The sequence below is a fragment of the Rhincodon typus genome, chromosome 3 (assembly GCF_021869965.1).
Source record: "Rhincodon typus isolate 14 chromosome 3, sRhiTyp1.1, whole genome shotgun sequence".
Classification (NCBI taxonomy): domain Eukaryota; kingdom Metazoa; phylum Chordata; class Chondrichthyes; order Orectolobiformes; family Rhincodontidae; genus Rhincodon; species Rhincodon typus.
Window position 1 is genome coordinate 28,026,836 of NC_063334.1, and position 22,199 is coordinate 28,049,034.

Consider the following 22,199-nt stretch of genomic DNA (forward strand, 5'->3'; position numbering starts at 1 on the left):
TGCCGTGTTCATCCAGCTCTACACCGTGGTATCTCTTATAAACAGGTTAGCCATCCAGCACTAGCCCTCTTCCACTGATCTCGGAGCTTCATGAAAGCAACATAGTTCATGTACCTGTGGCTTGAGCATTAATGGTTTTTTGTCCCCCCCGAGCACACTAAGGTAGTGTTCCATTGTCAGAAAGGCCATCTTTTGGATGTGCAAGATTCCCCGGTGCTGTTTTAAAGGAAAACAGGGTCGCTAGCTAATAATTATCCCTCAACCAACACCACAAAAATTCAGATTATATGGCCATCATAATAATTGCTATTTGTGGGATTTTGATGTGCACAGATTGGCTGCAATCTTTCCCATGTTATACCAGTGTCTACATTTCAGAATGGACTGCATTGCCAGTGAGGTGTTTTGGAAGGTCTGAGGTCACTAAACGTGCTATAGAAAAAATAACGCTTTCTATAATATTTACTACAGGCATGAAAAGAGAGTTTGAGTCAAAGACCTTTGGACACGAGCAGTTTGCATTTAGGCTAGAATACATAAAGGGTTAACTACTTCCATTATTTAGAGCCTACATTTCCTTCACCAGGAATCCTGGACACATAGCCAGGTCATTCATACACAGAGACATCAGAGCTCAGTGTTGTTGCATCTCAGTTTTCGTGTTGTGCAGGGAGAGGAAGCAATGGAACTATTAACAGCCTTTGTAAACCCATTGCCAAATACTGTTCCTGAAGTAGTCACACTCAATTTCATGATGTCCAACAGCACACTGCAATATTGCGGAACACAATTAATCTCACCATGACCTCAACACTGAGGAGGTTGTAAGCTATGTCATTGGAGTAATTAGATAAAACGTCCATGCTAATGTTCTGGGGCATGGGTTCAAATCCCACCAGGGCTGAAAGAAATATTGGCAATATGTCAAGCTGACAGATCAAGATACAATGTACAGAGCAGCCAGCACAGTAAACGGTCCATATTAGAGAAGAGAATTGCTATAGGAAGGATATTATTAAGCTAGAGAGGGTTCAGGAGAGATTTACCAGGATGTTGCCGAGTGTGGATGGTTTCAGTTATAAAGAAAGGCTGGATAGGCTGGGATCTTTTTCACTGGAGTGTGAGAGGTTGAGGGGTGACCTTGTAGAGGTTTATAAAATCATGAAGGGTAGGGATAATGGTAGGTGTCTTTTCCCTAGGATGGAAGATTTCAAGACTAGGGGTCATATTTTTAAGGTGAGAAGAGGGAGATTTTAAAAAAAAAGAAATGGCAGCTTTTTTTTTGAAAAAACAGAGGGTGGTTCACGTGTGGAATGAACTTCCTGAGGAAATGGTGGAAAGTGGGCACAGTTACAACCTTTAAAAGACATTTGGATAAGTATGTGAATAGGAAAGGTTTGCAGGGATACGGGCCAGAAGCAAGCAGGGGGGCTAGTTTAGTTTGGGATTATGTTTGGTATGGACTGGTTAAACCAAAGGGTCTGTTTTCATGCTGTATGACTCTACAGTGAATCTAGCTGATTAAAAATGTGTTCTAAAGCTAAATACAAGTTAACACAATCTTTTCTTAGCTGGACTCGGGATTGAGTAGGACTTGCTTCCACTCCAATTCAATGCATTTTAATATGGTTAGCAAGCCCAATACTGATGATCTGAAGGATCAGGTTGATGGGGATGGGAGGATGGAAGGGTGGGACAGGGCTGGTATTTGGAATGATGTTCCTTCACTACCCAGGCTTGACCTCAGCATTACAAAGTCTCTCAAAGTTCCTAGTATTTTCCAGGATGCTAATTCTCTAGCAGATACTTTAAATGATTATGAACTAGAGATGCCCAGAAAAATCAGCAAGGATCCTGATCTCTATACGGATGCTTTGAAAAATGCTCCTAAAACATTTCATCTGCCTGCTGGGACTCTCCTGCAGCAACAATGTTTGGAGTAGATCAATTGTTTTGGGAGCCTGGTGTCAGACAATGAGAGTTCCACTACCCGCCCAGCAAAACAGGTTTTGCACACTTAGCCCTAAAATTAAATTAAATAATAATCTGTTTTGAACATGAAAAACCAAGGTAATTTTCTGCTGCTCTGAAATGCTTTAGCAGTTTGCGTTGTAGAGATGAATGGTAATGTCACTGGATTAGTAATCCAGAGATCCAGACTAAACATTTAGGGACCAGGGGTTCAAATCCCATTGTGGCAACTAGAGGAATGTGAATTCAATTGATAAATCTGGAATCTTGTTACAGAGTGGTAGAATCCATACCTCTGAGCCAGGAGACCAGGGTTCAAAGTCCCAGCTACTCCAGAGGTGTGTAATAAAATCTCTGAACAGGTCGATCAGAAAATATCTGTTTAAAAAGCTATTCTGAGTAAAGGTGACCACAAAACTATCACAGAGTCTTATGTAAACCCATCTGGTTCAGCACTGTTCTACTGCAATGTGGTTCATTCTTAACTTCCCTCTGACATGGCCTAACTAGCCACTCAGTTCAAAGGCAATTAAAGATGGGCAATAAATGTGACAGTGATATCCACACACTGACAAAAAAAAGAAATAAATGTTTACCTTGAGTCACTGTATCATTCACTGATTGCACCTCAGCTCAGTGGCCTGGATTGCTGTGCTATCATCCTGTTAGTAAGTAGCTTTTTGAGAAATAGTCAGGGAGGCGGTTTAGGAAAGACTGGGAATATTTCATTGAGCTAATGACTGAAAATACAATAGGAGAGGTGGTTACATGCGGTCCTGCCATTTCCTTGGTCCAAGTGCCTAGTGAATTTTGATTTCATGTTGATTCCTGTTCTGACAAGCTTTTAGCTCAAGACAAAATAAAGTGCAACTGTGTTTTTTTTTTAAAAGCATTACGCAAGACAGTATATATAAAAAGTGTGCTCTGATAAAAGCAAAACCTTCCCATATCCCCCTCCCATCCCAAGATTAATTGCCCATACCTTTCTTCAAATCACAAAAAAAAGCCAAATCTTGGGACAAATAATTAACACTAGTTGTTCTGGATTTGTACATCAATTTCCAAGAAAATATGATGAAGGCTGAAAATCAGGAATTGAACTAGAACTGCATTCTAATGCAGGTAATGCGCAGCAGAATAGCTAAGGTTTGACTAAGCAAATTAGGTTAGCATCCAATGTGGGACTTGCTTCTTTTTAACCAACTCTTGCATTTTAAAGATTACAGATTTCGACTTCATTTCCTGAAACAACTCCATCACGGAGACTTGATTACTCAGTGTGGGTGAGATTTTAATTTATTCTAAACCTGCCTATTTAAACTTCAGCTCTTTATCTCAAGGTATATAACTTACCCTTTTTCTATGTTTGCCTGAATGTTATCAAAGGACACATATGTAAAATAATCTGCAGAAGATTTTTTTTTAAAAACTCAATAAGTTTATGATCTGAATCATGTTGCCTTGAAAGAGCAGTGGAACCAATTGTTAGTTACTTTCAAAATGGAATTCAGAAAGGGAACATTTTGAATGGCTTGGGGAAAAAGCATGGGAGAGGAACTAGTGAATAACACTTTCAGACAGTTAGCATTGATACAATGGACTGAGTGGCCTCCTTTCATGCTAGAACTCTAAACACCTCGAGATTGCATTGCTGTCAGGGGTCAACTAATGATTCTGAGTTAAGCTACTGTTTCTCTTAGATGTGCTTCAGAACTACTTTCTATCAAAGCTGTAATATAATCACAAGCTAAAATACCACATGCAGGTACTATCAAGGCCTTTCATCTGTATTGGGCACTGCTATTTATTTTGATTAGCTAATCAAAAAGTCTTTACATTTGCAACTGCAAACATCGGTTTTGTATTCGGTGCAAAAGTTTGGTTTCTGTTTGGGCCACGTGTTCCTGACAGTTGAATGTGGACAAATAAATTTTCTGTTTCAGCATTGGAAACAACTGGATGTTAAGTGTCAGTGCAATACTTACAAAATATACTATGCGCACTTAAAGCAAAGGTCTAGGAACTACATTCAATACCAAACCAGACCTCTAAACATGTTTTCCAGAACAAACTAAATAGGTGCAAATTTCGAGTACAGCGGTATTCTTCATTAAGCTATTTATTGTGACTTCTAACATAGGATTGCTTTTCAAGAGATCATAACCACAGCTCTCATTTTCTGCTGTTGCCATTCATGCTGCTTCCCGATCTATGTTTTGTTTACTCGTTTCTTTTCACCCTCATTTAGCCTTGCACCATCACTTTCTTTTTTAAATAATACATCATGTTAGCCTTCCTTTTATCACACACTTACCCCTCTCGTCCTCCCCTTGCCCATCTCAGAAACTGCTTAAAAGCTGTTAATATTTTCTAATCACACTTTGTAATCAATATCCCCTCTGTCAAAATAAATGATGAACATATTTGACTTTCTCCTAAAGATTGCTCCTAGATCTGCAAAATCTTGAATCAGGTCTGCTCATATCTACCCAATGGGATGCTAGCCTTTATTACAAAGGCATTAGACCATAAGAGGACGCTGTTAGATTCTTGAAGTGACCAGACCTGGAGTGCTGTCTGTAACTTTGGTTTCTCAATAAAAATTATACTTACCTTCAGGAGGAATGCAAAGATTTCACGAGATTGTCTCCTGGGATGAGAATTGTCTACTAATAGAAACTGAGGAGACTAGACTGATGTGAATCTTTGATGTTACAGGGATTCGAGGAATATTGGGAGTAAGCAGAAAGGTCAAGCTAAAGCCCAGGATTAGCCATGAGCGTAGTGAATGGAGGAGCAGGCTCCACAGGCTAAACATCTAACTCCTGCTTCTAACTCTTGTGTTGTTGAGATGTACCCTAGAGAGTTTTAAGAATGAAAAGTTCTTACTAAAATATAAAATCAGAAACTCAGAGCCCCAGTGGGGGAGTGTTGATGTCCTGCCTAATGATAACTGCAGGCCAACCAGAGGCTGGCAGCTCCTTTGCTCAGCAGCACCACTGCAGAGGTGGTGGCTGCTGCTGGAATAACAGGAACTAGGGTGAAGGATCTTTCAATTGGGCACTTGGTCTCTGTAATAGGAGGGGAGGGGTTGCAGGGAGAAGGTGGTGGAGCTCCAAAACACCACCATTCTGCCTTCGAATGTCTCACAAGAGAGATGGAGAACTCTGCTCATTTTCCTGAGACAAGGGGCCAACCATTTGGGACTGGAGGCAAGGGGAAATTTCTTCAGAGGCATGTGAAGTTTTTGAAATTCTCCATCACAGAGGGCTTACAGATTGATTCATAGTCATTGAATCATAAGACAGTTAAAGCACAGGGGGAGATTATTCAGTCCATCATGACCATGCTGGCTCTCTGCAAGAGCAATTAGCCTTTTCTATTCAAATCAGAAATTGATTCATGTTTAGGCACCAACAGGGAATAATGGGGACAGTGGCAGAAGGTGTCATTGAGGTAGATAATCAGTCATGATCATACTGAATGGTGCAGCAGGCTCAAGACAATAAAGTTGACAACTTCAGCTCTTTTGTCTTATGTTGTACAATACAATACAGCATAGGAAAAGGCCCTTAAACCCACCAAGACCACATTGATTCCATATCCTTATTTAGGCCCACCACTTATTGCCCATACGCAGTTTCTATCCCTTCATTCGTCTCCCATTCATGTGTCTATAAAGATACCTTATATGTTGCTAATGTGGCTGCTTCCACCACCTCCACTAGCAGTGCTTTCCAGACACCCACAGCCCTCGGTGGGAAAAACTTTCCCTCTCTCACCTTGAGCCTGTGCCCTCTTGAATTTTCCACACTGGGAAAAAGCCTCCGATTATCTTTCCTATCTACACATCTCATTTTTTAGTAGATTTCTATCAGGTCGCTACTCAGCTTCCACTTTTCCAATGAAAACAATCTGAGTTTATCCAGTCTCTCCTCATAACCAAAACCCTCCAGACCAGGCAATATCCTGGTAAACTTTCTCTGCACCCTCTCCAAAGCATCTACGTCCTTCTGATTGTATGGCAACCAGAACTGCAAGCAATTTTCCAAATGTGGCCTAACTAAACTTTTATACAGCAGTAACATAATTTACCAACTTTTATAATCGATACCTTGGCCAATGAAGACAAGCATGCTGTATGCCTTCTTAACCACCTTATCCAATGGCGTTGCCACTTTCAGGGATGTGTGGACCTATATGCCCAAATCCCTCTGTATGTCAATGCTCCTAAGGGTTCTGCCATTTATTGTATACTTGGCACCTGAATTTGAACTCCCAAAATGCATCACCTCACATTTGTCCAGATTAAACCGATCTGCCATTTCTCTGCCCAAATATGCAATCTTTCTATATATCCCACTGTATTCTTTGACAATCCTCCTCACTATTTGCAACTCTGCTAATTTTGGTGTCATCCACAAACTTACTAATCAGACCAACTGCATTTTCATAGAGTCATAGAGATGTACAGCACAGAAACAGACCCTTCAGTCCAACTCGTCCATGCCGACCGGATATCTGGGATAAATCTAGTCCCATTTGCCTGCATTTATCCCTCTAAACCCTTCCTATTCATATCCCAATCCAATGCCTTTTAAATGTTGTAATTGTACCAGCCTCCACCCCTTCCTCTGGCAGCTCATTCCATACACGCATCACTCTCTGCGTGAAAAAGTTTCCCCTTAGGTCCCTTTTATATCTTTCCCCGCTCACCTCAAACCTACGGCCTCTAGTTTTGGACTCCCCCACCCCAGGGACTTGCCTATTTACCCCATTCATGCCCCTCATGATTTTATAAACCTCTACAAAAGGTCACCCCTCAGCCTCCGATGCGCCAGGGAAAATAGCCTTAGCCTAATCAGCCTCTCGTTATAGATTAAACCCTCCAACCCCTGCAACATACTCTTCAGTCTTTTCTGAACCCTTTCTAGTTTCACAACACCCTTCTTGTAGCAGGGAGACCAGATTTGTACGCAATACTGCAAAAGTAGCGTAACCAATGTCCTGTACAGTCGCAGCATGACCTCCCAACTCCTATACTCGATGCACTGACGAATAAAGGCAAGCATACCAAATGCCTTCTTCATTATCCTACCTACCTGCGACTCCACTTTCAAAGGAACTATGAACCTGCTCTCCTAGGTCTCTTTGTTCAGCAACATGCCCCAATACCTTACCATTAAGTATATAAGTCCTGCCCTGATTTGCCTTTCCAAAATGCAGCACACCTCACATTTATCTAAATTAAACTCCATTTTCCACTCCTCAGCCCATTGGTCCATCTGATCAAGATCCCAGATTATATATATTACAATCAGAAAAGTTCCCAGCACTGATCCCGGCAGAACACTACTAGTTACTGATCTCTTCCACCGCTATTCTGTCATTTATGATCAAGCCAGTTTTGTATCCATCTAGCCAACTCACGCCGGATCCCATGAGACTCTATCTTCTGTGCTAGCCTGCCATGAGGTACCTTATCAAATGCCTTTCTAAAGTCCACGCAGACAACATCCACTGCCCTTCTCACATCAATCGTACTTGTCACCTCTTCAAAAAACTCAATCAAGTTGGTGAGACATGATCTTCCCCACACAAACCCATGCTGCCTATCATTAACGAATCCATTCACTTCCAAATGTGAGTAAATCCTGTCTCTCAGTATCTTCTCAACAGCTTCCCCACCACTGACGTCAGGCTCACTGCCCTGCAATTACTTGGCTTTTTCCTGTTACTCTTCTTAAAGAAGGGAACAGCATTGGTTATTCACCAATCCTCTTGAACCTCGCCTGAGGTGAAAGAGTATGCAAAGATATCTGTTAAGGGCCCAGCTTTTCCCTCCCTTGTCTCCCACAGTATCCTGAGATAGATCGCATCTGGCTCTGGGGACTTGTTTACTTGAGTACATTTCAAGGATCCCAACACTTCCTCCTTCATTGTGTTGACCTGCCTGAGAGTATTCATATACCTTTCCTTAAATCGACAGTCCTCACGTCCCTATCTTTGGTGAATATCGATGTAAAGTACTCATTAAAGGAGCTCACCCATTTTCTCTAGCTTCACACATAACCTCCGTCCTTTATCTTTGAGTGGGTCTCCTCTTTACCTATCTACCCTCTTGCTCCTAACAGATGTATAAAATGCCTTGGGATTCTCCTTAACCCTGCTGGCCAAGGTCATTTCATAGCTCTGTTTAGCCCTCCTAACTCCCTGTGAGCTCCTTCTTATTTTCTCTATATTCTTCAAGGACTTCATCTGTTTTTAGTTGCCCGGGGCTTTGGAATGCTTCCTTTTGTTTTGATGAAGCTGATCATTTGCCATCATCCAAGGTACCCGAATCTTGCCATTCCTGTCCTTCATTTTCACAGGAAAGTGCTTATCCTGAGGCATCTGGTCTTAAAACCAACTAATCTTTAAAAGACTCCCACATGTCAGATGTGGATTTACCCTCAAACAGCCGCTCCCAATCCACATTCTCCAATTCTTGCTTAATTCAGTTACAGTCGGCCTATCCCCAATTTAACACCTTCATTCAAGGCCCATTCTTGTCCTTATCCATAGGTTTCTGAAAACTTACAGAATTATGGTCACTATCTCCAAAATGCTGCCCCACTGAAAGTTTGATCACAGGCTGACCTCATTTCCCAATACCAGGTCCAGCATGGCCCTCCTCCCTCGTTGGGCTACCCATATACCGTTTCAGAAAAAAAAAACCCTCCTGGGCTCAGTGGTTAGCACTGCTGCCTCACAGCTCCAGTGACCCGGGTTTGATTCCAGCCTTGGGCGATGTCTGTGTGGAATTTGCACATTCTCCCCGTGTCTCCGTGGGTTTCCTCTGGGTATTCTGGTTTCCTCCCACAGTCCAAAAATGTGCAGGTTAGGTGAATTGGCCATGCTAAATTGCCCATAGTGTTGAGGGATGTGTACATTAGGTGGGTTATAGGGGGATGAGTCTGTGTGGGATGCTCCGAGGTTCGATGTGGACTTGTTGGGCCAAAGGCCCTGTTTCCACACTGTAGGGATTCTATGCAAACATCTAAAAAAATGCTCCCCACCCAAACCCCTGGCACTATGGGAGTTCCAGTCAATACGGGGAAAGTTAAAAATCACCCACCACAACAAACCTGTTATTTTCACGTCTTTCCAGAATCTGACTACATATCTCTTCCTCTAACTCCCACTGGCAGCTGGGAGGACTGTGCTACAATGTTCTTGGATCTGATTGTAGTTTGGGTCACCATGACCAAGATACAGTAGTTACTCCTATCAATGAGTAACATGGGGCACCTTTTAACTTTGGAATTGCCATCTTACACAATACCACATCTCTCTATGTTGTCTTGCTGCAGTTATTATTTTCAATATCTTTTGCAGGATTATGACAAATGATCTCATAAATCCAGGTGAGGCACTAATGTATTTTTAAGTATTCCCACCTGAATCACAGATTTGTATATAGTATCTCACTCTAAGTTTCAAATGATGTGGACATATGAACTCTGATGCTAATGTAGAGCTAATCAAACTGTTCAGTAAATCCAGTATTTAAATTATATATTTGCATAAATTTGTACTAATCAATCTTTGCAATTGTAAGTGCAAATAATTTAATAACTAGATCATGCGTACAAATGTACAATTTTTAAATTTGCGCAAAGATTGGAATTATTGAGTATATTTGGTATAAAACTGCTCTTGCACATTAATAAATAGCAAACTAAAACATTTCTTCAATGCACATTAATCCTTGGCGGAATCCTAACTACACCTGATATATGCTGCATACAAAAACACAGTTAGCTATGATTTGGGGAGCACTTCCCCACACAAAGGTTTGAGGAAATCTGAACTCCCTTCCCCCAAATATTTTTGAGGCTGTAGTTGGGGTGGGGGAGGTGGAGAAGTCAATTGAAAATGTTACAATTCTTATTGAAGGATTGAGTATTAAAGGTTACACAACCATAAGGAATGCACAGTAATCAGATCAGCCATGATTTTATTGAACAGCAGAGCAGACTTTGAGGGGCTGAGTAACCCGTTGCTGCTCCTAATTTGTATGTTCCTGTAAAACGGTGGGTAAATAGTGTTAAAACAGAGATCAGCCATCATCTAGCTCAGTGGTGAGATAAACGAGACAATCTAATTGGACCATTCTGAAGAAGGGTCGCTGGACCCTAAACATTGTCTCTGCTTTGTCTCTAGAGATGCTGCTAGACCTGCTGAGGTTCTGTCGGTTTCAGATTTCTACATCCGCAGTTTATTTTTAATCTAATTGGCCTCTTCCTGTTCCTAACTGCTATGATGTTCTAATCTCAGACTATTCCAATGCTCTCCTGGTTGGTCTCCAATCTTCCATCGTGTTTAAATGCTAGGTCATCAAAAACTCTGCTGCCTACTTCCTGCTCACACCAAGTCAATTCAGCCTCACCTCTGTGCTTGCTGACCTAGGTTAGCAATCAGTCCAGTAACGACTTACTTCTAAAATTCCCGTCCATCCTCACAATGTTCCTTAAAACGATATCCAGCAAGCTTCAGGCCAGAAATGAGTTGAAAGGTGCAGGAAAACAGTCTAATAGGATACCCATCAAGATGCCCCACTCCAGCATGGTCAAGGCCCAATTGATCAGTGAGTGCCAATCAATCCACATTTTAAAAAGTCCTTGAACAATAGAAAACAACGCACTGTTCAACCTGATTCTGTATCAGCTGTGGCTCAGTGGGCATAGCACTCTCACCTCAGAATCAGCATTTCGAGTTAGATATCCACTCCAGACTTGAGCACAAAAATGAAGACTGGCACTTCGATGCGGTACGGAGGGAGAGGTGCTCTGTCTGAGGTACAGTTGCAACATGAGACACAGTTGAGGCTTGTGCTTTTAGACAATATTGCTACCTGCACAGAGAGTTACTAATTTGGAGCAGTTCCAACTGTGGGTGTCTGCACATATGTTTTCCTTGAGGCTCCTTGCTCATCATTCAGTAAGGCTCCGTAAATAAAGGAGTGTTATATCTGTGCATAATAGGTTATCAAATACAGGTCTCAGGTGTGATGTGCAAGACCTCCCTCTCTTCACATGCCCATTTTAAATCGGTGCCTTATCTCTCTCAGAAAACGGCAGAGTCATGTAATCAGTTACATCACAAACTACATGAAACGCACTATACCACACTGTCCGCCCTCTCAGGCGATTGTAAAAGATCACATGGCAGTCTTTCAAAGAACTGAAGGGGATGTTAATCCAATTCTGATTCCTGAATCATATCATGCAAATGGATTATCACATTGCCCTTTGTGTGAGGTTACTGTCTGTAAATTGGCTATGTTTCCTACATTGCAACACTGACTATACTTCAAAATATTTCATTGACTGGAAATAATTTTTGAGATATCATGAAAGGTGGCATAAAAATGCAAATCTTTTTATTCATGTTAGAAAGATATCCAGGAATGCATCATAAGTATTCTTCCACGTCAACCGTCCAATAATTTAAGTCCACAATGAATCATTGTCCAACCGAAAGAACTGTGGATGCTGTAAATTAGGAACAAAAACAGAAGCTGCTGGAAAAGCTCAGCAGGTCTGGCAGCATCGGTGAAGAAAAATCAGAGTTAATGTTTCAGGTCCGGTGACCCTTTCTCAGTTCAGAACTGATGCTGCCAGACCCGCTGGGCTTTTCCAGCAGCTTCTGTTTTTGTTCATGAATCATTGTCCAACTGGTTAACGGCATAAACTCAATTGTTACCAATTTTGTTCTCCAGCAATCTCCTTTCAAATTAGTTTAATCATAAAATAGTGTGTTCACCTCATAGTTACCTTCCAACAGTGACCAACGTATAAGATCCTCATTAACAGAATCAGAAGCCATCAGGGTTCACTATCAACTGTATACACCTACTAACTGATCACAGTTGAATATCTGCAAATCATCACACATGGTTCACCTAAATGCAATAAACACGAGTTAGAATTATGCAATCTAACAAGATTGAAACTGGTGCTCAACGGGTCATTGAACTTACCAGGTGATGTAATTGCAACAGGTTTTCCCAGGGGTTGTGTCATTTTTCAATTGGAACACAAATGGGTAAACTCTGCCATGCTGTCAAACATTCATCAGATAGCAACTTCAAGTAGCATATGTTTGCAACGGTCATTAAATTGTAACTTAATAAGAGAGTCTGTACCAAAGATAAACTAATCCAACACAGAGAAAGAGATTGCTTCAAAAACAGTGACCTCAGCGCAACAGGACCTCTGTGGCCATAAGAAACATTCCAACTTTCAGGCTGGGATTCAAAAGATAAGTTTTCAAAAGATTTCACACAGCCACCAGACCTCATAGTCCTGATGCTTTTTTATATTTAAGATACTGAAACATCATATTTGTGACTGTTCATTGACATTCGTTATCTGATAGGCAATCTCTCTCTCAATTCCAGCACTGAATCGCTTCCCATAGCAACCACTCTCTTTATAAAAGTCTTCCTTTCCTTCGTTCTCCTTTCTGAAAGGCATCATTTCCTCTTACATTGTACTTTGGGCAGCACAGTGGCTCAGTGGTTAGCACTGCTGCCTCACAGCACCAGGGACCCGGGTTCGACTCCACCCTCGGGTGACTGTCTGTGTGGAGTTTGCGGTTTGTCCCCATGTCTGCGTGGGTTTCCTCCCACAGTCCAAAGATGCGCAGGGTGGGTTGATTGACCATGCTAAATTGCCCTCGTGTCCAGGGACGTTTAGGTTAGGTGGGTTAGAAATGGGAAATGCAGGGGTAGGGGAATGGGTCTGGGTGGGATGCTCTTCAGAGGGGTGGTGGGGACTTGTTGGGCCAAATGACCTGTTTCTGCACTGTATGGATTCTATGATTCTTAGGCAGTCTCAGTTCTCAGCCTTGAGAATTTATACAAGTCTTTGAAGATGACAGGGCAAGTTGAGAAGGTTGTTTGGTAGAGATGTTCAAACTTATGAAGAGTTTTGACAGATTAAACAAGGGGACACTGCTTCCAGAAACAGAGGGGTCAGTAACTCAAGGACACAGATTTAAGGTGCTTGGTAAAATAAGAAATATTGAAAAGGAAACGAAGAAGTTGCATAGGGAATTACGATATTATGATTTGGATTTTTCCAGGAAGGCTGGTGAAAGAAAATGTAATCGTAACTTTCAAAATGACTATGGTTAATGGCTAGAAAAGAAATATTGAAGAGGTATGGGAAAGATCAGGTGATTTGGTGCTGATTGGACAGCTTGGTCTGAGCGAGTAGAGATATGAGGGGATGAATGGCCTTCTTCTAATATTCCATCGATTCACCCGAGTGGCTATGGGCACATGTGGCCCTCACAGTGAATTTGGGCAAGGTTCTAAAATGAAGAACGTCAGTCCAATCTTCTCATGATGTCCATTGGCACATGTTTCTAGCAGAGTTTGCTGGATGACAAGCAGAAGTGGGAAACCCAGATATAGATCCTTTACCTTAATCTGTAGAGGTCAGTGTAATTCACTGCCGTGAGAATCTAATTCAACATGTCAGGGTTCAAACTGGGATTTTCTCAACAAGAGAGCAACATGTCTTCATTACTTTATGCACAGTAAATGGATCACTGCTCCCCACAACATTTCTTTCTTTGATCCTTCCAAATACTGTCCAACATCCCTATTCAACAGGTGACACCACACCTTGTGTGCTGTGTACAGATTTGGTCTCCTAATCTAAGGAAGGCTATCCTTGACTTGAAGACCACACAGTGAAGATTCACTGGATTAATTCCTGGAATGGATGTGAGACTGAGTAGATGAGGCACAGTCTCAGGAGAAGAAGGAGATTGTTTAAGACTGAGATGGGGACAGATTTATTCTGTCACAGGCAACATAAGTCAGATGACCAAATGTTGCTCAAAGTGGCATAATAAAAGGTGGAGAATGTGTTAAAGGAAGGGAACAGAGGAGCTTAGGGCCCCAGCAACTGAAGGCATAGTGGTTAATGGTGAAGCAAAGGAAATCAGGAAGACCAGAATTAAAAGGAGTAGGAGGTTAGACCACACCCACAGCAGTGTCTGCAGTGTTAGCCTCATCTCAGGAAAAATATCATTGCCGTTAAGGAAGAGCAATGAAAGTTCACCAGACTTATTCCCAGGATAGTGAGACAGTCCTACAAAGAGATTGGGGAATCTGGGCCTGTATTCTTCAGCATTCTGAAGAATGAGAAGTGCTGTCATTGAAACTTACAAAAATACTTAAAAACGGAAAGATAATGTAGACGCAGGCAAGATGCTCCCCCGTTTGGGGAATCTGGAACCAGGGACCACAATTTAAAGAGAGAGGGGATGCCACTTAGGTCAGAGATGAGGAGCTTTTATTTTCACTTGGAGGTTTGACAATCTTTGGAATTCTCTACTACAGAGGAAGCTCAGTCTTTTAAGTATATTTAAGATAGACTTCCAATTACTATACCAATGGCACTGAGGCTTATGGGGATAGGGGATGAGGGGAGCAGTGAAGTATTTGATCAGCCATGATCATATTGACTGATTGTGCAGGTTCGATGGGCTGAATGAGCTATTCTTGTTCCTAAATCTCAAGATCTAGACTAACAATCCCAGTGCAGTAACGAGGGAGTACTATGGTGTCAGAGGTGTCACCTTTCAGATCAATATCAAAACAATGCCCCGCCTACTCTCCATGGTGGACAGAAAAGATTAAACAGCCACTATTCAAATGACAGCAGACAATAACTCTCTGGTATTGCAACAAATATTTGTCCCTCAAATAGTATCATTAAAACACAGATTATCAGGTCATTATCACATTGCTGCTAGTGGGAGAATGCTGTTTGCAAATTGACTGCAGTGCTTCCTACACTATAACAGTACTATATTTCAAAGATATTTAGTTGGCTGTAAAGTGTTTGAATGTCCTGAGTTCGTGTAAAAAAGATCAGCCATGATCTTATTAAATGGCGGGGCAGGCTCGAGGGGCCAGATGGCCTACTCCTGCTCCTAGTTCTTATGTTCTTATGTTATGTTCTAATCATGGCTCTCATCAACTCTGGCCTCCCAGCCTGCCTCAACTCCTTGCAACTTGCCTACTGGCACAACCAATGCCATTTCCCCAGCCCTACACTCACCCCTGGAACATCTGGGTAATAAGGATACCTATGTCAGGCTTCTATTTACCGACTACAGCTCCGCCTTCAACACTATAATCCCAACCAAGGTCTCAGCTCTGCCCTCTGCAACTGGATCCTCAGCTTCCTGACTCACAGACCACAGTGAAGATAGAGAACTGTGCCCCCTCCACTATAATCTCCAACACTGGCACCCCACAAGGGTACATACTCAGCCCCCTACTGTCTCTTTGCACCGTGACACCATGCGTCCCATCCCCTTCCTGTATTCTGACTCTTCATTGTTTGTTTGATTCCTAGCCTACAACAGCGGTGTTGTCCGCGAACTCGTAGATGGCGTTTGGATGAAATTTGACCACACAGATTAAGGTAAAGGGTCTATATCTGGGTTTCCCACTTCTGTACACTCCCTGTGGAAAGGGCAGGAAGGTGGATGTGAAGAGTGTTGGATCAGCCATGATCCTATTAAAAGGCAGAGCAGGCTTAAGAGGGGCTGAATGGCCTAACCTGTTCCTATTGGATTTCTCAAGCACCTTTCAGAACTCTGGAACCTCTCACGATACAAGTGTGCCTATCATTGTACAATGGGGAAATGTCACAGGCAAACCGGGCACAGCAAACTCCAAATGAACAGTTTGGATGATTAGTTTTTGCTTTGGAAGTATTCGGCAAGTACACCTAATGTTCGGCACGAATGCATGATTTCTTTGAATAAAAGGTTGACTAGGATCTTCTTTGAATTGTGTCACTTCACTTTTTACATTCATTTAAGCAGACAGGGACTTGATTTAAGGTCCATAAGGAGGACAGGATCTCTATGGACAAGGCAACAATTAGCATTTTAATACAATAAAATGTCCCAAGATGATTTACAGGAGCCTCATCAAGTTAAATCTGACACCAAGTGTCAATAAGGAGATGGTTAGTCAAAAGGGTACTGGTTTTATGGAAAATGCTGAAGGAGAAGAGAGATAGGAAACTGGTGGTATCAGGAAGGAAATTCCAGAGCTTGGGATCTACGCAGCTGATGGCACAGCTACTAATGAAGGAGCAACTAAAATTGGGGATGCACAGAAGGCCAGAATTGATTTCTGATGGAGGGTCTAGACCCGAAACGTCAGTTTTCCTGCTCCTCTGATGCTGCTTGGCCTGCTGTGTTCATCCAGCTCTACACCTTGTTATCTTAGGCCAGAATTGGAGGAGTGCAGGGATATTTGCGGGGGTGGTGAGGGTTGGGGTGAATTAGGACTGGAGCAGACTACAGATATGAGAGGCAAGGCCATGTAGTGTACTGAAGCAGAATCACTAACATTGGGATTACAGGAAAAGTCAAAAGCTCTGATGCTTCCTCCCTCAAAATGTTCTGGATAATTGCTCCAATGGGATGTTTTACTCCATTAAAGGCACTACTCAAATGCAAGTTGCTGACGTTCAAGGGAAAATATCTGTCTACAATATTTAGTTTTATAATTGGTGACATAATAAATGCTAGAAGAATCCTGTTTGCAGTTACATGCCACCATTTTCTGGCACAGCTCTAGCAATAGAAGAAAATTTGCATTGTGAAAGAAGGTATGGAGTTCCTTGCCGGAAACTCTTATGCTCCCACGACAGCCCAAGCGCCTCCAAATCCATGAAGTACGATGACAGAAAAAAAGGTTATTGCTTAAATACCTTTTAATATTCTTTCATGAGATGTGGACATCGCTGACAAATGCTGGCCCTCCCTAACTGACCTTGAACTGAATGGCCTTCTAGCTGTTTCAGATGATGGTTGAGAGTTAACCACATTGCTGTGTGTCTGGAATGAGATGTACCAGACCAGGTAAAAGGACATTAGTGAACCACATGAGTTTTTACCAAAAACAATTATAGTTTCATGGAAAAGCTCAGAAGGTCTGGCAGCATCTGTGAAGGAGAAAACAGAGTTAACGTTTCAGGTCCGGTGACCCTTCCTCAGAACTCTGTTTTCTCCTTCACAGATGCTGCCAGACCTGCTGAGCTTTTCCAGCAACTTTGTTTTTGTTCCTGATTTACAGCATCCGCAGTTCTTTTGGTTTTTTTTTTAAATTATAGTTTCATGGTCTCCAATATGGAGATGAGCTTTAAAAACTAGAACTGAACTGAATTTAAAACTCTGCCAGATCTATGGCACGATCAGTACCTTTGCCCCCAGAGCATATCAGTCAGGGCCTCTGGATTACTACAAAAACAGAAGTTGCTGAAAAACACTCAGCAGGTCTGGCAGCATCTGTGAAGAAAAATCAGAGTTAACGTTTCAGGTTCGGTGACCCTCAGAACTGTGGATTAGTAATGTTGTAACAATACTGTTATACCAGTGTCCCCTACTACCTGCTACTGTACCTGGCCATCTTGCCCATAGGAAGTAACATACTAGATGCAGGTTTTGGTACAGTTACTCTGGCATATTGTTCACTGACATTTTATAACTAACCAACACAGACTGGCTTAGTGTTCTCAGGAAGAACAGCAGAGCTGCCTTCAAGAGACAGGAGAGAGAAGGGAATAGAAAGTTATTCTGATAGCGTGAAATGGAGTAGAGTAGGAGGAAACTCAAATGGAGCGTAGGTACTCACATAGAGCAAAAGGGGCTAAATAGCCTACTTCAGCATGGTGGGTGCTGTGTGTTTGACAGAATTTCGAAACAAAAGGCTATATTTGAGGAGGTTATGTTAACGTCTGATGGGAACATAATGAAGAATGATATATTGTCACTTGCATTTTACAGTCAATAACACAATAAAATACAGTGAAAGCTTCAACTGTCGCCACAATCCGGCATCATTTTGAATAGATTAGGAATGAAAAAAATAAAAAAAGTGTATAAATGAAACAGAGTCTAACATCATCTTGCCACCTCTGCCATGAATCTGAGTTGGCTCACCAATGACACCGGTGCCTCCACCGCTCCTCCACTGTCTCCGCCAGGCCCACTAACGTAGCAGTCACCATTCTTTCAGTGCCACCTCTTCACTGCTCAGCCCACCTCACGGATGCTGCCGCCGAGTTCCACGCCAAGCCCACACTTGCCCACAATCATGATGTCCCCAGCTCTGATACTGCCCTGTCGATAACCAGGTGTCCTTAGCTCCGGGCCTACCATGACCACGACCACAAATCCCTGGCTCCACCTGCTGCCTCAATGACATCAGGAGTCCCCAATCCTTGCCTACTGCAACCAGGAGTCCCTGGCTTCGCTGCCAGGCCAGGCTGCTGCCACCTTGCCAAGAGCCCACCCAAACCCATCCTCCTCAGAGATATTGCTGCACCACCATCTTGACAAGTCCATTACCACCGCCACCTCTGATCATTGGGGGAAGCTTTGCTGCCACTGCCGCCAGCCCTGAACGTCAGGAGGACGTCCTTGCTCTGGCTGCCCCCAATTGCTGGGAAGAGCTGCGTCTGCCACAGCCACCTCTGACCACCTGCCGCCATCCTGCACACGGCCTGACCTCGCTGCTGGGCCGATACTGCCAATTAATCTGCTGCAAAAGGACCTAAAGAAAAGAAAAACAAAAGAAAGAAAGGAAGAGGGGAAAAAAAAGCAGAAGCAAAAAGGCAAGTAAACAAAAGATGGAAAACAGATTGGAGTGGATGAGCCCTGGGCTCAAGACGCCCCACACAACCCACTATTCCACCAGCATCTTGATTATGTAGTCAAGGTGCTGCGTCTTGATGCATCATTTTATGAAGAAAATTATTTGGCAAGAACACCTAATGTTCAGCATGAATGCGTGATTTCTTCGAATAAAAGGTCGACTAGGATACAGCGCCGAAGTACAAGCGCAGTGAATGGATAAGTGAGAGGGGTCGGAGAAAGAATCATGCAGCTTGGCATTTAGGATTTCTCATCTGTGGGCAATCATTTTTGGGCAAGTTCAGCAACTCAAAAGATCTGCTTCAAAGCAGCAAGGTCAAAAGGAGGCTGAGCCTCAAACAATATGCATGCAACCTTCGCTCAGCTGCAAGTGACCCAAGTTCACAGTGGCCAGCTGCCTTTATTATTAGGATGAAATGACGTTCATGTAATCAGATACACAGGTCCATATGCCACAGAAAGGGCTGGCAAGCCACAATTACACGCTTGTTCACGCTGCTACTGTCGAAGCTTATTTGCATCCACTATGGCTTGTAGAATTATGGCATGACAATGACAGCAATTTCAGAAATGCAGAAGTAGTTGCCTTCACCCACCAAAAAGCCCTTTAAAGATTTTGTATTTGTCCCCATTAGCACCAACCCCATCCCTTATCCCAACCCAGAGCTTAGCTCATCTCAGGAAAAACAAAGGAAAAATAAGTAAGAGATGCTAGAACTAAATGAAGACTATTAGATGCAAAATCAAAAGATTGTATTTATACTGTGCCTTTCACAATCTTGATTCACCTTACAGAAGCTGAGATATAGTCACTGTTGTAAGAAATGTGCTGGCCAATTTTGCATTTTCTGGAAGCTTACTGTGCAATATGATAATGATCAGATAGTCTAAGTATCTAAACAAAGATAAATATTGGCCTTGATACTGGGAAGAACACCCCTGTATCCTCCTTTTCAAAAAAAAGTGATGAGGCAATCTTTTCATCTGCGCGAAGAAGCAGGAGGGACTTCAATCCTATTGAGAAGGGGAGTTCTCCCATATTGCAGTCAATATTCAACTTCAAGCAACAGGTAATAGAGCATCTAGAGTATCTAGTCATTGTCACATTGCTGTTTGTGGAATCCCTGCTATGCAGATATTGGCAGCACAGACAACACATCTAAAAGCTATTTCATCAATTGTGGAGCTTGGACATTATCCATTTTCATTTGAGTCCCGCAAGAAATTAAAGCAATGTCAAGTCAAACTAATGGCCAAAAATACCTTGCAGAATCAAAATGATGCTGTTGATTTCTTTGATTTGCTGAACTTCAAGTATCATTCCCTTAAACATTCATTCCAAATTTAACTCTGCACTCAGTAGGATTACTTTCAGCAGATCTACAGCAGCACAAAGCATATAGAGTCATAGAGTTTTACAGCATAGAAACAGACCCATCAGTCCAAACAGTCCACGCTGACCATGTCCCCAAACTAAACTAGTCCCACCTGCCTGCACTTGATCCATATCTCTTCAAACCTTTTCTAATCATGTGCTTACCCAAATGCCTTTTAAACATCATTACTGGAACTGTATCTGCTACTTTCCCTCGCAGTTCATTCCACATAGAACCACTTGCTGTGTAACAAACATTATCCCTCATGTCCTTTTTGAATCTTTCTCTTCTCACATTAAAAATATGCCCTTTCGTTTTGAACTCCCCCATCCTAGGGAAAAGACCTTTGTCGTTCACCTTATCTATGCCCCTCATCCTATGTACAAATAGAGTTGGCTGGCAGAGTTACAGAAGATAGAAGTGTATTGCAACTAACTGTCCACTCCAAGATTGCAATTGAAAGGGAGAGGAGCATAAAAGCAACAGTGGATCAAGAGAGTGGCCATTCAGCCCTTCAGGTCTGCTGCATCTTTCAGTTGGTCTGCACCTGAACTCCTATAGATCTAATTTGGTTTCGTATTCCTTAATACTTTTATGCAAAGACCTAGCTACCTCACTTTGAAAGCTTTTCAACTGACCATGATGTAATGGGAGGTAGGTGGCAGGGGTGTGGGAAAAGTCATGGGGTGTGTCTGTGTGAAACAGTTTGGTCAAATGAACAAAATCAGACACTAGCATCTCCAGAGGGCAGTAAAAGTAAAAACAAATGAACTCTCAGACTCACTTCAAGAGGATATGTCAAAGTCCCTCAATTATCTAGAGATCGTGTTTTTAATCAGCACTTTAGTTGTTATGGGAACCATTATTTTATGACTCAACATAAGTGAATCATTTCAATGTTAAGCTAATGAACATATCTAAATAAAGATTTATCACTCAAGTAACGGTTAGTAGCTGGAATTAGTGCACATTCCAGAGTGCGGGGAAGCTCAGTGGACAATTACCATTGTCAGATCATTTTCCAAATGCATATATCACAGAACCTCTGTGAGTCTCAGTTCATACTGAACTTGTGAAGGATTGGAGAGAGTAGGTGGCCTCCTCTAGGTTTATTGGGAACTACCCAGAGACACATCATTCGAAAACGTATAACATCACTCGGGAGGCAAGATAAGACAGGTCCCATGCAAAAATCTACTTCTTAACTTTCAAGCAAACTTTCCTTTGCTAGGAAAAACAGGAGATTGAACCTATTGTTTGTTCCATTTGTCTATTTAGTTATTCACTTTGATATGTTTATCTCCTCAGCATTTATGTAGCTGCTTTTACCACCTCATGATGCCGAGAAACTGATGTGAAGTATTTTTGAAATGTGTTCACTTTTGAAATGCAGCAATATGAGCACAGCAAGCTCCAAAAAAAAACAGAAATATGAGAGTAACTAATCAATGAAATGCTTTAAATGGATGTGGGTTAAGAGATAAATATTCACCAGAGCTCTGGGGAAAACTTTCATGTCCTTCCTCAATTTAAGTTAATGGGATTGTTAATGATCACCTGAGAGGGCAATCCAGACCTTAACACCTCAGCTGATAAACAGCAGTGCAGCACTCCCCGACAGTGCTGCATGGAGAGTATCAGCCTGGATGTTATGTTCAGTCACTGGAGCAGGAATCAAAGTCATGACTCTCTAACTCCAAGGTGTCAGCCACTGAGTCATAGCTAAATCCCCACGAACAGTATTCAAGGCAGCCCCAATTCCAGACTCATCCAACATTTCCTTTCCAAAGAGGTTACAAGAAGCAGGGACCATGGATGACTTTGCCAGTCCATGGTCCTGTTCTGTTCAGATCAAGTGGATTCACGCCTGTGGTGACCAGCAGAATCCAACCAACGCAGGATTGAGACAGAAACATCCCCCAATCCATGCCGAGTCAGTATGACCACGGAATATTTATTTGCAGAGGTGTTCATCAATGGAAGCTACTACAGAATAGAACTACAGAATGGTTACTGCATAAGAGGAGGTCTTTAGCTGGTTGTGTCCATGCCAGCTCTCTTCAAAAGCAGCTCAGCTGGTGCTTTACTTCTTCCCTTTTCCCATTGCCC

General features: G+C 42.3%; 1 protein-coding gene across 4 annotated transcripts in view; it reads right to left on the minus strand.

Annotated features, from left to right (window-relative positions):
• Positions 1-22,199, minus strand: part of LOC109913887 (coronin-2A-like) — a 144,348-nt gene that overhangs the window by 49,931 nt on the left and 72,218 nt on the right. The window contains exon 1 of one of the 4 annotated variants that reach the window (XM_048594639.1): positions 10,710-10,787. The exons of the other annotated variants lie outside the window; for them this stretch is intronic. The gene's annotated coding sequence lies outside the window, so the exon portion shown is untranslated. Of the gene's footprint in view, positions 1-10,709; positions 10,788-22,199 lie in introns of those variants that run through there. 4 annotated transcript variants of the gene reach the window in all.